Raw genomic sequence first — 15,425 nt, forward strand, 5'->3', positions numbered from 1 at the left:
GCAGGTGGGGCGACAAAGACCACCACACATGGTTGTCCTCGCTTCCTGACCCTGGCTCAGAAATAGTAAAAATATAAATAATTTAATTCGGAAAAAGATAAAAAAGTCCTTCTGTACCTAGTTAGTACTGTTTCTGATTTTTTAAAAAAATTAGGCCTATTTCTGTTCTGAGCTGGAAGATGGCCCAACAGGTCTTAAGGCACTTGCCACCAAGCTTGACAACCTGAGTCTGGGCTTCTGAACTCAGACCCTAGAGAGAACAAGTTCCTACAAGTTGTCTTGTGATCTTCACATGTCTGCTATGGCAGGGGCTCACCCTCCTCGGCTCCCCAACACACACACACAACTTTCAAAAAGTAATCTATTTCCTCTCCCTCACATTCTCTTATGGTTATTTTTATGAAGTGCTTCTGACTGTCATGTCTGGACTTTCTCCATGGACGGTAGTGGTCCACATAGGTTCAATTCAACAACATGCCTTCCTTTCCCAAATCTCTGCTTTGTTTCTTTTCATTCTTTGTGACTTCCCATCGGAAATACACTGACTTTTTAGATCTAGCGGACATTGCTACCTGACCTTACTATTCCTACTTTGTAGAAGCTTATCCCACTACCTGATTGTTTTTGTACCGCACTTCTATTGTCTCGGTAAGCTCTATTTTTTAGAAATCTGTTGTTGGTTTCTACAATGAGGCTTACGCAGCTCCAGGCCTCTATGCCTCCATATTCCTCAAAGTAATGAAGATAATGACAGCCCCTGCCTCGTGGGCATCTGAAGATTAAATGGGCCACTGCACTTGCAACATTCAGCACAGTGCTTACATACAGAGAACACCAGTGGGGGCGGGGCACTGTTCTTCCCACGCTCAGTAAACTGCACCTCCTGAGAACACCAGTGGAGGGCGCTGTGCTTCCCATGCTCAGTAATCTGCACTTCCTGAGCTGCACCAACCTCCCTGACAACCTGCAGACAGAACGAGGTGCCTTTTGTTCTTTGACACAGGGTCCAGCCATGTAGACCAGGCTGGCAGAGAACTCCTAGAGATCTTCCTGCCTCTGCCTCCCAAGTGCTGGTGTGAGCCACCATGCTCAGTCCCCGAAGAAGCACTCTTTAGCCCGGTTCTCACTATGGCTCTGTTCTGTTTTTACAAAACCCAAATCCTTGTTGCCTTAAGGACCAATCCAGAGTTCTTCATTTAACCATAAAGTGCTTTCCTGGCTCCACCTCCCATGGCCCGTCTGACTCCATGGCCTCTCTCTGGCCGTGCTGTTCACAAGGAAGTACCCACTTCCTCAGAAACATAGGGACTCGAGACTCGTGGGAGCTGGTGCTGGAATCCTTCTAGCCCGAGGCCAACACTGCAAAAATAAGGAAGTAACCTACATTAGCCAGGCCTAGGGTACAGCCTTGCAAGCCCAGCTGAGGAGGATCAGAAGTTCAAGGTCTGCCTGGGACACAGACAAATGAAGCCAAGTCACCAATCTGTCTTACCGCTGCTGCTTTCCATTTTAAACAAGCTAAAGAGCTTCAGACACATAATCCTCGCATTTGGGAGAAAGAGACGGGTGGCTCAAAGTCATCCTTGGCTACACACTAAGTTTGTAAGCACCATGGGCTACATGAGACCCTGATTTGAAAACACAATAATAATAACAAACAAGCAAAACCCAGAGGGCAGAGAGGACATAAGAGCTGGAGAAAGGGAGTGACGCTGTGAGAATTGTCTTCTGGGACTGACACGGCCTTTGCATGCATGAACATAGCAGCTGGTGCTACCTGAAAAAGACTTGTACAAACTCAAGGCCCCAAACAGTCCACCATGGATGTTCCACCAACAGATCCTCATCGGCTTGAGATGTGGCCCAAAGACACAGGCACCAGACAAAAACTTCAACCACAAGCCTCCTCCTGTGTATGAATTCCTGGCTCTTCCTCTTGCTCACTCCCTACATCTTACACACACACACACACACACACACACACACACACACATACACCTTGTGCTGGGATGGCAGGCATACACTGCCACGCACAGGTAATAATGTGCTTTTTAAAGACTTAACAGGCTTTATTTATTTATTTATTTATTAAGATTTGTTGATTATTTATACAGTGGTCTACATGTACACCTCAGGCCAGAAGAGGGCATCAGGTTACTTCATGGATGGCTGTGAGCCACCATGTGGTTGCTGGGAATTGAACTCAGGACCTCTGGAAGAACAGTCAGTACTCTTAATCTCTGAGCCATCTCTCCAGCCCCAACAGGCTTTATTTTTAAGAGTAGTTTTTGGCTCACAGCGAAATTGAGTGAAAAGCAGTGTATGCATCTTTCTGCACTACTGAGGGCTGAAGTTTTCTGAAGAAGCTGCATCAGGGTTAAAGACCCCGCAGACGGGTTGGCGTTGGCTGAGGGGAGCAGTGTGACTGGGGAGAAATAGGGTGTTGTGAGTCCAACCCAAACTTATCTTGGGCTATCTTTAACTTCCCGGGCTCCCTGGTTTTGAACTTACTCTATGGATAAAGATGAGCCTGAACTCTAGATAGTCCTGTCTCCACCGCTGGTGTTCCAGGCACGTGCCTGGTTTAGTGGGTATTGGGGCTCTAACTCAGAGTGAACTCAGAGTGAACTCGGTGTTGCAGAATATTTGGTCGCACTGTGAACCCTGAGATTCTGTTGTTTACTGGAGAAATCTGTTTCAAGTTGTGATGTGGTTCAGCCCTAGCACACACCTTTAATCCAAGAGCTTTCTGCTTGAGTATTTTAAACAGAATTAAAGTTAACCCTGGGTCAAGAGGTGGAGCCAGCAACCAATTGACAGGAAGTGAATATAGGAAAAAATTATGGAGAGCAAGAGGAAGTCAGGAAGGCAGATGGAGAGATACACAGGAAGAAGGGAGGGACATTTAATTTGAGGAGTTTTTGAGATGGTGTGGAGAAGGAGTGTTCTTTTTTTCCTTTTGGGATGTCGGCTGAGGAGGAAGGTCAGCTGAGTGCTTTCTCTGCCTCTCTGAGCTAGCAGGCTTCCACCCAGCATCTGGCTCCCCAGTCTTTACTGATAAAATCAAAGAACTGAGGAAACACCACTAGTGCCTTTTTTTTTTTTTTCGAGACAGGGTTTCTCTGTGTAGCCTTGGCCATCCTGGACTCACTTTGTAGACCAGGCTGGCCTCGAACTCACAGCGATTTGCCTGCCTCTGCCTCCCGAGTGCTGGGATTAAAGGCGTGCGCCACCACGCCCGGCTTCCACTAGTGCCTTTTGCATGCTAGACGGGTACTCTACCAATTGGTTTATGGCCCCAGCCTCACCACCCTCTTTTATAGTCATTTACCATCAACCTCTGTTTCTCACCTCACATTTTCTTGACCTTGAGACAAAACTCTTTACTCCAGAATTCAGGAGCCGAAGGCAGGATGGAAACTCCTGACTTCCCCAGAGGCCCCTATCGCAATCAATCAAAAAGTCCTTGGGATGTACTGTTGAGCTGTGTCTACCTCTGGCCTCCACCAGTCCTAACTTACAAAGGTCAAAACGATAACCTAAGCCTTGGTCATACCAACCTGACTTGGCCAGGACTCGGCAGAATGATCACCTCAAAAGATTAGGGCAGGAGAAGGGTTGGGGAGATGGGCAGATGAGTCATAGGGTGTTTGGTTTGGGTGAGGATATGACTTTAATCCCCAGAGCCCACATCAAGATGCCAACAGAGGCATGCCCCTGTCACCCCAGAGCTGCAAGAGTGAGGATGGAACCCCAGGGCTGCTGGGCAGACAGACTAGCATAATTAGTGAGTTTTAGGCCAAAGAGATGAAAGCTCAAAGGAGGGAGGTGGCGTTACTGAAGATGGAACCCAGAGTCGTCCTTTGGCCGCTGTTTACACTCATGTGCAATGGCACACATGAACACATCCATAGGTACATGCACACACACATATGGGTGCAGGCACAGACACACATTAATAAATACAGCTTTAGGGATAAACACATAGCTCAGCAGGGTTTTGGCTCAGTGATGATGTTTCCTGGCCAATGTAAGGTCCCAGGTCTGATCCCCAGTGCTCCAAAATCTTTCCTGGGTAAAGTGGCCTGTGGTCTCAGAATACGGGAGTCGGCACTGGATGGATCACCACAAGTCTGATCTAAATAGAGAGTTTCTGGAAAGCCTGAACTACAATCAGATATGCCTTTTAAATTCTATTAAAAAAATTTTTTTTAATTTTAGTTATGTGTATATGTGTTTGTGCAGGGCTGGAGGCTGGGGAGGTGTGTGCGTGTATGTGTGTGGGTTTCCATGGAGTCCAGAGGACACTGGGTCTCATGGGACTGGAACCACGGGCCGTTTGAAGCTGCCTGGCATGGGTGCTGGGGGCCAAATTTTGGATCCTTTACAAGAACAGCATGCACTCTTTACTAGTAAGCCCAGGCCCAAAACACAAGTCTGAAACAAAGAAACAGCTATAAATTTTTCACCTTGATAGAGCCACTCTATCTGATAACCCCACATATATTTTCAACAAGATTAGTCATTACTTTCTTTTCTGTGACTATAAAAGTTCACAGACTCTTTCCTATAGTGGTGATGTGTCTGTCATCCAGGGCTTGGATCTGGGTTCAAATATAATTATTCATATCTTACTCAGAAAATAAACCTATTTGCTTTTTCCTTTGAAATAGAGTATCCCTATGTAGACCAGGCTGCCCTTGACTTTCCAAACCCTGTTGTCCTGAGACTACAAGGGTGTGCCGCCCTGCCTGACTTAGAATAAGCTATCTCATTTCCTTGTAGCCTTGTAGACTTGGAGCCTTACATGGACACGTCCCACCTTGCCGCCCTCAGGACTGACACCATGAGCCACTGTGGTAAATTTATTACCAACAATGAAGCTGCATTGAAGGCTCACGAGTGACAAGGGACCTGCTAATTAACATGCAGCGTCCATACTTTACGCTATGACTCACTTTTGGTGTAAATTCTGGAGGTTGTGACATGTGCAATGGCACGTGTCTGCCGCTCGAGTTGCACAAAGAGTATACGACACTCAAGGTGCCCTGGAGCTTGTAGACTGGCATCTTCTCCTTCACAGTAGCCCCATACATTTCTTCAGTGTCTCCTGGGGAGTGAAAAGGGTCCTTTGCAATTGTTGTGTTTTCAGTGTTGGGGAGTGAGTGGCCTTGCCTTTGCTGGGTGTGTGTTGAGCCTCTGAACACTTCCCCAGCCTCATTGTGAGGGCTGCAGTACGGTTTCACTCAGGCTCCCAAGTTCTAGACTTAAAAGCGTGGGCCACCACACAAGGCACCCTCTCCCCGCTTTTAAACATAACATTAGTTTTCTTCTTTGATAGTTTCATAGATGTGTATTCTGGTTCCTGTCAGCCCCCCCATCCTATTTCCCACCTAATCCTGCCAAACCCCCCCCTTCCTAACATGTCCTCTCCAGGTTTGGTTTGGTTTTGCTTGTTTGTTGGTTGGTTTTATGAGACAGGGTCTCTACAGAGCCCTGACTGTCTGGAACTCACTCTATAGACCAGGCTGGCCTTGAACTCACAGAGATCACCTGCCTTTGTCTCCCAAATGCTGGGATTAAAGGTGTGCACCACCACCACCTGGCTGCTATCCAACTTTCTATTATTTCAACAAAAACGTGAGATAACTGACTCAAAAAGAGAAAAGCTTTATTTTGACTTAACAAATTTAGACGTGTAAGCTCAAGGAGAAAAGAAAAGAAGAAAAGAGTGGGGTATCACAGAGCCCTCCAAAGGCAGGTCCTGGAAACTGGCAGATTTCCACTATGGCCTCAGCTTGATGGATTGGTTTTTGTTTCATTTTGTTTTCATTTCTTTGTTTGTTTGTTTGTTTGTTTGTTTGTTTTTCGTTTTTGAGACAAGGTCTCACTGTATAGCTTCTCCTAGACTAGAACTGTAGTCTTTGTAGACCAGGTTACCTTTAAACAGGAGTGCTGCCTCCAGAGTGCTGAGATTAAACACATGTGTCACCCTTACTACGCCTAGCAGGACCTCAGTCAACTCTTTGTTTTGGTTTGTTTCTTGAGACAGGGTTTTTCTGTGTAGCCTTGGCTGTTCTGGACTCACTTTGTAGACCAGGCTGGTCTCGAACTCACAGAGATCCACCTGCTTCTGCCTCCCAAATTCTGGAATTAAAGGCATGTGCCACCACTGTCTAGCCTCAGTCAACTCTTAAGGGTGACAGTTGTCACCACTTCCCTGTAGCTACTCACTAGGGACCACGTCTTTGTCGATGGCCCCTGCTCCTCTGAGGCTTTAGGCGGCAGCCTGGCGTTTGGTTGCTTAGTCATCCCCTTTTAATGAATATTTGGACACAATGGATTTTCTATGTGTGAAAATTCTTTGATATTTTTAAAAAATTGTTGGTTTTTGAGGTAAGGTCTTATTTAGGCCTAGCTGGCTTTGAGCTCTCCATGTAGTCAGAGATATCCTCGAATTTCTGATCCTTCTGACTCTAGCTCCCAAGTGCTGGGATCACAGGTATTCACCACCATGTGTGAATGAAATAGTTTTAAAGATTTTTTAAAAACTATTATTTTATTGACTGTGCATGGGTGTTTTGACTGAATGTATGTATGTTCATCACGGGCATGCCTGGTACACACATAAGCCAGAAGAAGGCATTGGATCCCCTGAAATGGAGTTACAGATGGTTGTGAGCTACCACGCAGGCTCTAGAAGAGATGTAAGTGTCCTTAAGTGCTGAGCCATCTCTCCTGCCCCGTTAGCTTGCTTTTTGAAACAGGGTCTTATTCTTTCTTTCTTTCTTTCTTTCTTTCTTTCTTTTTTTTTTTTTTGTTTGTTTGTTTTTGTTTTTTGTTTTTTGAGACAGGGTTTCTCTGTGTAGCCTTAGCTGCCCTGGACTCACTTTGTAGACCAGGTTGGCCTCGAACTCACAGCAATCCTCCTGCCTCTGCTTCCCGAGTGCTGGGAATACAGGCAGGTGCCACCATGCCTGGATCTTTATTCTTTCTTTTTTAATTAAGTAGTTTTATGTGCCTGTGCGTGTGCATTCCATAGCACATACATGGAGGTCAGAGGACAGCTTTTAGAATTTGGTTCTCCCTCCATATTTATATGGGTTTTGGGGGTCAAACTAAGGTCACCAGGCTTGTGTGGCAGCTTTACTTACTGAGCCCTCTTGCCAGCTGTTGGTGTCACTACTCTAAGTTACTCCAGATGTGTGGAACAGCCTTTTTTTCAGGTTATGCATTGTCCTATGAGAATCCACTTTACTAGCAACTTTGGACTCTATTTTAGGGAGAAGGGAGACTGCAGCCTCTAAGTGGACCCGAACCTGGACTGCTCACGTCACTCACCACTCTCCAGCACAGACTGAGGAATGACTTATTCCTGGGAACAGAATGGGGCTCAGGCTACACAGATATTAGGGAGCATTGAAACTGTAGAGTCACATGTGCATCTTAAAATTATGTCAGGCAACAAGAACTTATCAGACACAGCAGATGGGGAGGACAGGCTGGAACCACCTCACCCGAAGACCTGCTTTTAGACCACAGGCTTTCAGACTGCATTCCAGAGATGGCCAGGGCTCTGAGAGGTGCCCTGGACACTGGAGAGGGACAACAAAGGCCAGGTAGGTCCGCCTGTCCTCATCACCTTCAGCATGAATAGCAGAAGATGCTATTGTCTTTGTTAACGTTCTAGAATAGCCACACGCTGACCACTCGAACACCAAACTCAGATAGATGGAAGTTTATCTGAACACTGAACAAGAACAGACATGTCAGGGACACGGTCCAAATTTGCGAATCAGAGCGTGAGGCCTGTCTGTTTCGAAGGCAGGCTTTTTTACAGGAAAAACTGTAACCCAGGTAACCAGGTTGGAAGCAAGGGGATGGCAGCATTACGTCATTTTGATTAGCTAAACATAAGAAGAATTGATTTTGTTCTGAGCACAGTGTATCCAGGTGGCTAGACAAAGCATTTTAAGCTGATTGGGATTTAGGGTAGGAGAGCTCTTGGGGACTTTCCAGCTCTCTGGGAGTAAGGAACGTAGGAGGATGTTTCATCTTAACTCTAACAGAATATACGTTTATCTTTAACCCAAGCAGAACACGCGTTTATCATCTATTGTTTTATTCTAAGCAGCAAGCACTGAACCTTCCTGGTTTCAGGCACCGTAGGGCCTGAGAACTTGAACTTAATTTCACCTTATGATGAAAATGGAGATGGGAGTAAAATGGCTTCTGATATGCTAAGAGCGATAGCTGCTGTTGGCGGAGGAGCCTCCTCAGTCATGCTAGGAACTAAAGTAGGTCTCAATGGAGAGGCTGTCATGATGTCAAAAGTTTAAGCTGATTATAATAGCATTGGCCTTGTACAAAGAGCATCCTTGGGGAAGCAAGGAGAATGGATTGGAGAAGGGCCAAGGTGACAGATGTTTCAAACGTTAAGGAGCAGCAGAGTGGAGCACAGAGTGGCCGGAACCCAGAGTCGGCAGAGAGCAGGCAGCCCTGCTGAGTAAGTCTTGAACATGTCCTCACTTTACACTTACTATGTCGTCACATGCTCCGTTCTCTCTGCCTGAAGCCATGGTTCTTTACTTTCTTTTCTTTGTTTATTCTTCCAAAAGAGCATTTTGGATTCTGGTATTTGCTTCTTTGGCTTTTTTTTTTTCTCCCTGTGTGTTTTGCTAGGCTTGGCACATCACGTCTGTAATCCCAGCATTTCAGAGGCTGAACCTACAGGGTGATGTATGGGAGGCCAACCTGGGTCAGCAGGGAGCAGGTGAGATGCTGCTGCCAAGAGCCCTTGACTTACAAGCCCTTGCTAACTCTACACTGCAGCGCGCATCTGAAGTTCCATCCCTGGTGTGAGCAGCACAATGAGGCCTTTTCTCTAAACATCGGGCATGGTGGCACATGCCTTTAGTGCCAGCACTCAGCAGGCAGAGGCAGACCAGTCTCTGTCTGTGAGTTCAACAACAGCCTGGTCTACAGAGTTCTAGGACAGCCAGGACTCCTAAGTTGATAACAACAATATGTGATGGAGATTGATTTACATTCAGAAATTTAGATGCACCAAGATAGGAAAGATGTCCTCTTCAAGGCTGTCAAACACAAATAGCCACAACACTAAGAATGTAATATTTATACAGTTCCTGGTTGTGTCACAGTTCTTCTTGCCATAGGTAATCTATTGTATATATAATATAAAAGTATATGTACAAAATAAAATAATATTAAAAAAAGAGACATTGTCTTCAAAAAATGGGGGTGGGCAAAGCCAAACAATACATCCTTTCTTGTCCCTCAATACCATTGTATATTGTTTGTGTATTATTTCTCCTGCAAAGCTTGTCTTATGAACCGTGTCCTGAAGCCAGATTTCCACGGCAATTGTGTGACAGCCCACTTTGGAATTATCTAGATGTTTATGCGATACCAGTTCTCCCCCTTGTTGGAATCTGACTTATTTGAGGATAGAAATGATTTCTGATGCATCTTTCTATCCTGAGTTGCTTGTGTAGCCTTGTGCATAAAGGCTTACCAAATGGATGAACACACTGCTCTCTCTGGACACTGATCACTTTATAAATACCTTCGGATGGTGGAGAATGATACCTTAGTCATATCTATCCTTCCAGAACAAGAAGATATCATTGTATGGATGAAAAAGAGTACCAGAGTCTATTGGTAAACCTTAGGAGCCGGGAGGCTCAGGACACAGGACGATGTGAGAAACATTGATTAGAATAAAGAAGTAAACAAAATTAGCTTATATTTCAGTTTAGAAGTAAAGGCCTGTCTTCAAAATGTGTTGGGCCAGCAGGATGGACCAGCATCTGACCTAAGCCACACCAGGCCACCACACGCATGGCATGATATACATGTGCACATGTTTGTGCTTGCAAATACACACACTCTTAAATGTTAAAACAAACAAACAACAACAACAACAACAACAAAAACCAAGCCAGCCACAGTGATGCACACCTTTAATCCCAGCACTCACAGAGGCAGAGGCAGGCAGATCTCTGTGAGTTCAAGGCCAGCCTGGTGTACAAAGCAAGTCCAGGATAGCCAAGGCTACACAGAGAAACCTGTCTCAAAAACAAAACAAAACAAAACAAACAAACAAAAATAAACAAAATAACAACAACAGCAAAACTTAACATGTTAAAAAAGAGAACTGTCATGAGTGTCATATTCTAGGAAGATAAACAAACATGCTTTAGTCTTTCCACAAAGTCAGATGCATTAAATAACAAAGGCACAACGTTTAGGGGACTCAATGACAGCAATTTAACACATAATCCATGTATATGGAAGTGCATCTGGGTACTGCTTTAACACCTTATTAAACAGGCATTTAAAATAATCTATTTTTCATAAACCTTGTTTACAGGACAGGATTTATCATACAAAAAATCTATCCTAACCCAAAATATCTCAGAGTTCTATTGCCGCTTGCTTGGTTGGCCCATGCCGATGTGGTCACCTCTAATTAAGATAGCAGTGAACATCCGTCTTCTTCAGGTGTAGCAAAGATGGCTGCCAGCCATGTGGTTACCCAAAGATGACGGTGAAGTCACATGACATCTACCCTCTCCAACCCTGGCTGAGATGGCAACCAGTCACATGGCTGCCTAAAAACGGCAGCAAGCCACGTGTTACTTTTATCCCCCAATGGAATCGTGTCTCACTGTTCCTTTAAGATTTCCTATGTATAGGTTTTTTTTTAAACTATCAACACCATGTTACCAGTTTGACTTAACCATTTTCACAGATATTACAGTTTTTTAATCATCCCAAATAAAATAAACTTATATTATCTTGAGGGATCAAATGCTCACATTAACCAAGTCTAATTTTTTTTTTTTTTTTTTTTTTTTAGCTATTCCACTTTGATTTCTTCTTCCTTTCACGTCATGAAGTGGCTCAGCTGGCACAGGATGTAGAGGGAAGTTGTAGATATGTTTGGGTCTATAGAAGGGAGAGCCACACCCACTCCAGAGCCAGTTTTTCAATAATGTAGAACAGCATGAAACAACGCCAGTGCTATCCACACCCAAGAGATATCTGAACGCCTCTATTCAGTGACCAGAGAGCTCAGAGATAAATTCTGAACCCCAACCATAAAAGTAGCCATGGTAGTGGTAGTGGCTGGCAGCAGCAGAGACAGCAAAAATATTAACTTCTCCCTCTGCTCCGTGTTTGTAATAAAAGGTACCCACACCCCGAGAAACACAGACCAATCCACATACACAAAACAGACAGACAAAACTTTCCAACCAACCAGAACCCTGGAGGATGTTTGGGGTCCCATTCAATCTCTTTCATGTACTAAACTGGAATCCCATAGAACAGAACAGACCATGACTCACCAGGAAGGTTGTATAGATGCTTGCTGCATTTTTCAAGGTGAAAGTTCACCCCGATAGTTCACGAACTGAAGGCAGTCCCAGAGCCTTGGGAAGTGTCAAAGAACGTGCCTCCTGGAGTTGTGGAGTGAGGGTCCAGCTTTGGAATTTCGGTGGGTGGTCTGAGTCTACAGAAAATGCTAATCCTACCGGCCCAGAATGAGGCCACCACCACAATTCTGAGCCAAATTTGAAGCAAGCGTTAATTAAATATTGGCCACATGGATAGACTGTTGAGTGCCATGCAGGAAGAACAGCAGAACAGCTTTAGAAGTCACGGAGTGAACCCCACTGGTTAGCGCAGCGTGAGGAGTAGGTCTCGGAGAGGCAGAGCCCCAAAGTCCGTGTGCCCTGAGACCTTCATGCTGTTATGGAGCATTGCTCTGCTTGTGGCACCTGCGGTCACCACATCTCTCATAATATATGAGTTGTGTGAGATCTCTAAGGGGACTTTCAGCCCCTCACTGGGCAGCATCATTGGTACTTAAAACAATAGTGGTTGATTTTTTTTTTTTTTTCAAGCATTGCTGCTGGAGATTAATGATTCAACTACCACCCTCGGAAAGAACTCAGAGATGTCGAATTTGGAAAATAGATTGTTTAGTTAGGTTAAGATGTATTTCTCAGTGGCTCTGATGTAGGAGATCTTTGTTTATTTGTTTGTTGTTTTTTGAGATAAGGATTTCTCTGTGTAGCCTTGACTGTCCTGGACTCGTTTTGTAGACCAGGCTGGCCTCAAACTCACAGGCATCCACCTGCCTCTGCCTCCCTGAGTCCTGGGGTTACAGGTGTGCACCACCACACCCAGTGGAAATTTTGAGGAACAATTTGAAGTTCAGAAAGTTACACTCTTAATAGTTGAGCTTAGGTTTGAGGGTAGGGAGCAAGAACAGTGGCTCAAATTAACACTGGCTGACATGACTCGCTAAAGCTGGGCCAACGATCAAGGGAATGATTAATTTCTTGTACCCATTTTTGCCCTCAGCTTCCTGATATGATACAATAAAAATTGCTAGCGAGTAAATGTGCACCTTGAGGGATTAAATCAGAAATGGCTGATTGTTTTATATATACAAGTTTAGACTTGTGATTCTTTTAAGATTTTAAAATATATTTTATTAATTTATTCATATTACATCTCAATTGTTATCCCACACCTTGTATCCTCCCATTCCTCCCTCCCTACCATTTTCCCCTTACTCCCCTCCCCTATGGCTGTGACTGAGGGGACCTCCTCCCCCTGTATATGCTCATAGGGTATCAAGTCTCTTCTTGGTAGCTTGCTATCCTTCCTCTGAGTGCCACCAGGACAAATGGAATGAACTAGAAATGATCACAACGAGTGAGTTAACCCAGAAGCAGAAAGACTCAAATGGTATGTACTCACTTATATCTGGACACTAGCCCCAAGGGACGTGTCCCATGAAAGTCTTCACTTGCCAGGAAAGTGGGACAGAGGAGAGGACATCCTATTGGGACTCTAAGTGAGAGAAGCATGAGAGAATGGGGAAATAGAAAGATCCAGAGGGTCCTAGAAACATACCATAAGAACATTATGATGGGCAGATCTGGGCCGAGGGGTCCTGCTCAAACTATGGCACCAGCCAAGGACAATATGTGCAATAAACTTGGAACCCCTACCCAGATCTAGCCAATACACAGGACATTCTCCACAGTTGAGTGGAGAGTGGGGTCTGACTTTCACACGAACTCTTTTAAGATTTTTTATGAGATTACTTTTTAAGATAATTGATTTTTTTTTTTGTTTATAATTGCAAATTTCAGCCTGCCAGTAAAAAAAAAACTGTCTGAGAAAATTACCTTGCTTGTTCACACTTTGCTCATCTGTAACGAGCTGCTTAGCTACAAATGTATGTGGGCTCTTGAGAGTCATTTGTTTTCTTCATCCATAACATGTAAAGCATTTGATCATGTGAGGTTCTGGGGGAACACGCTTTTTCTAGGTGTGCTCACTGTACTTGTTCACTGAAAGAAAAATAGAATGTAGCCACATTGTGACTTTTGTACTGCTTAAAAGATTTTACTGGGACATATAAGCGGTGGGAGAAAAATAAAATAAAATTGGCATTTGCTCCATCCACCAGATGTGTATATGTATGTACATGTGTGTATATGTGTATGTGTGTAAAATTCATTGGAGCTCCTGCTTTAAGGTTTCCTCCATCCATTCAACGTATGAGTATGTATGTATGTATGTATGTATGCATGCATGCATATATGTATGAGTGAAATTGTTGGAGCTTATCTTGCTTTGTCCATCAAGTGTGTGTGTGTGTGTGTGTGTGTGTGTCTATGATTCTTTCTCCCCCCTCTTCTTTCTTTTTCTTTGCCAGCTCCAAGCACTTCTACCCTGAGCCTGGTCTTCAACAACAGACTCTGGCCAGGTCCATGCCCAGTTTCCCAGAAAATGGCCATAAGGCACATTTTGCAGGGGCTTAAAAAAGGCAAAAGCATAGAGCCACTGTACGTCCCATCAGGTCCAATCAAGGGCGAGAATACATCTTGGTCTATTTCCTGCCCATGTACTGTCCATCCACACATGATCTAACACACCCAGTACAGATGGGTCAAACAAACATGTATAGGGGAGGGTTGTTATCTCCCATAAATAATAACCTCTATTATGCCAGGAAGTACTTGTCTCTGGGCAAGGGGCTGGCACGTTAGACATATTTGTTTCATGGACCTCTTAAGCACAGTAACTAAAACTTAAAACATCACTTTGGCTCTCACAGTACATGTACATATACGTAGGCAAACACTCATGCACAGAAAGAAAAAATATATAGCTGCTTTACTGTGAGTTTTATCATCATTCATTAGCTTTCAAGTTTAACGCATAAAACACATCGTAAATTTTATCTTTGTGATATCTCCTGGCCATACCTTAGTTCCCGATTACTTCTCCCTTCCTACCTTGGCCTAAATAACTAACCCAAACAACACCCATGCTTGAAATTGTCTGAATGAGGCTCTGCTCTGGGGCTAAGCTCTGACACATCTGCATACCACACGGGCTAAGCATTTCTCACCTGTAGTAAATAAGAAACATTGCATAATTCTTGCAGAAGAGGGAGGATTTTGCAAGAGAGGACATGATCACTACATGAAGAAATGAGAATAGCCTTTCTTCTCATTTGCAATGCTTATTAAGGTGTGTGAATTATAGAGTCTGGGGTTATTTATTCATACTTACCGTGTTCTTAAAGAGGATGCCAGGCAGGCGAGCTAAACACAGATAACCCATCAGCAGTGAGCTATGTGGATTGGTTTTCCCTACCCAGAAACATGGAATGCAACTTCGTACACAATCATGAGGACATAATAAAGATAGTAGCTTCAACGGCGAAGCAACCAGAGTCAGATACTGCATAACTTGCTGCCGTGGCTGACTCTTCTGTGGCACAGCCTACCTCATGCACTACAGCACTCGGTGTCCACAGCATGCCCAGGGAAAGCCGACTGCTTGTTCTAAGTGGGGTCTCAGTCCAATTTTAAAATATCATCACTTATTTTCATACATTAAATTTACATGGTCTATAGTGTCTCCATTGCCTAGATAATAGAATTCTAGATTCAAACCTATTACTATCAGATATAGGGCAGATTTCAACTTATAAAAATTGAACATAAGCCAAGTATGGTAGCAGGGAGATCACAAGTTCTCTGATGTTTTGTAAGTTTAATCCGGGGTTACACAAGACCTTGTCTCAAAACAAACAAACAGAAATCTTGCAGTCCTAACACCACCTTCCCTAGCAGGGGAAAACTTGTCCAGATATAAAAGGACAGAGAAGAAATCCATTTGGTGTAGAAATAAACAGGGAAAAAGTAGTGACAGGCTGCCTGAGGAAGATCAGAGGGAGAAAGCTCACAACATCAGTTTGGTCCTAAATGAAATGTGAGGTTAAGATAATGCTGACAAAAAAACCAAACCAAAACCAACCGAACAAATAAAAACCAACAATGCAGGGGCAAGTCAGATGGGCAGGTTGA

The sequence above is a fragment of the Acomys russatus genome, chromosome 21, assembly GCF_903995435.1.
Source record: "Acomys russatus chromosome 21, mAcoRus1.1, whole genome shotgun sequence".
NCBI classification, from domain to species: domain Eukaryota; kingdom Metazoa; phylum Chordata; class Mammalia; order Rodentia; family Muridae; genus Acomys; species Acomys russatus.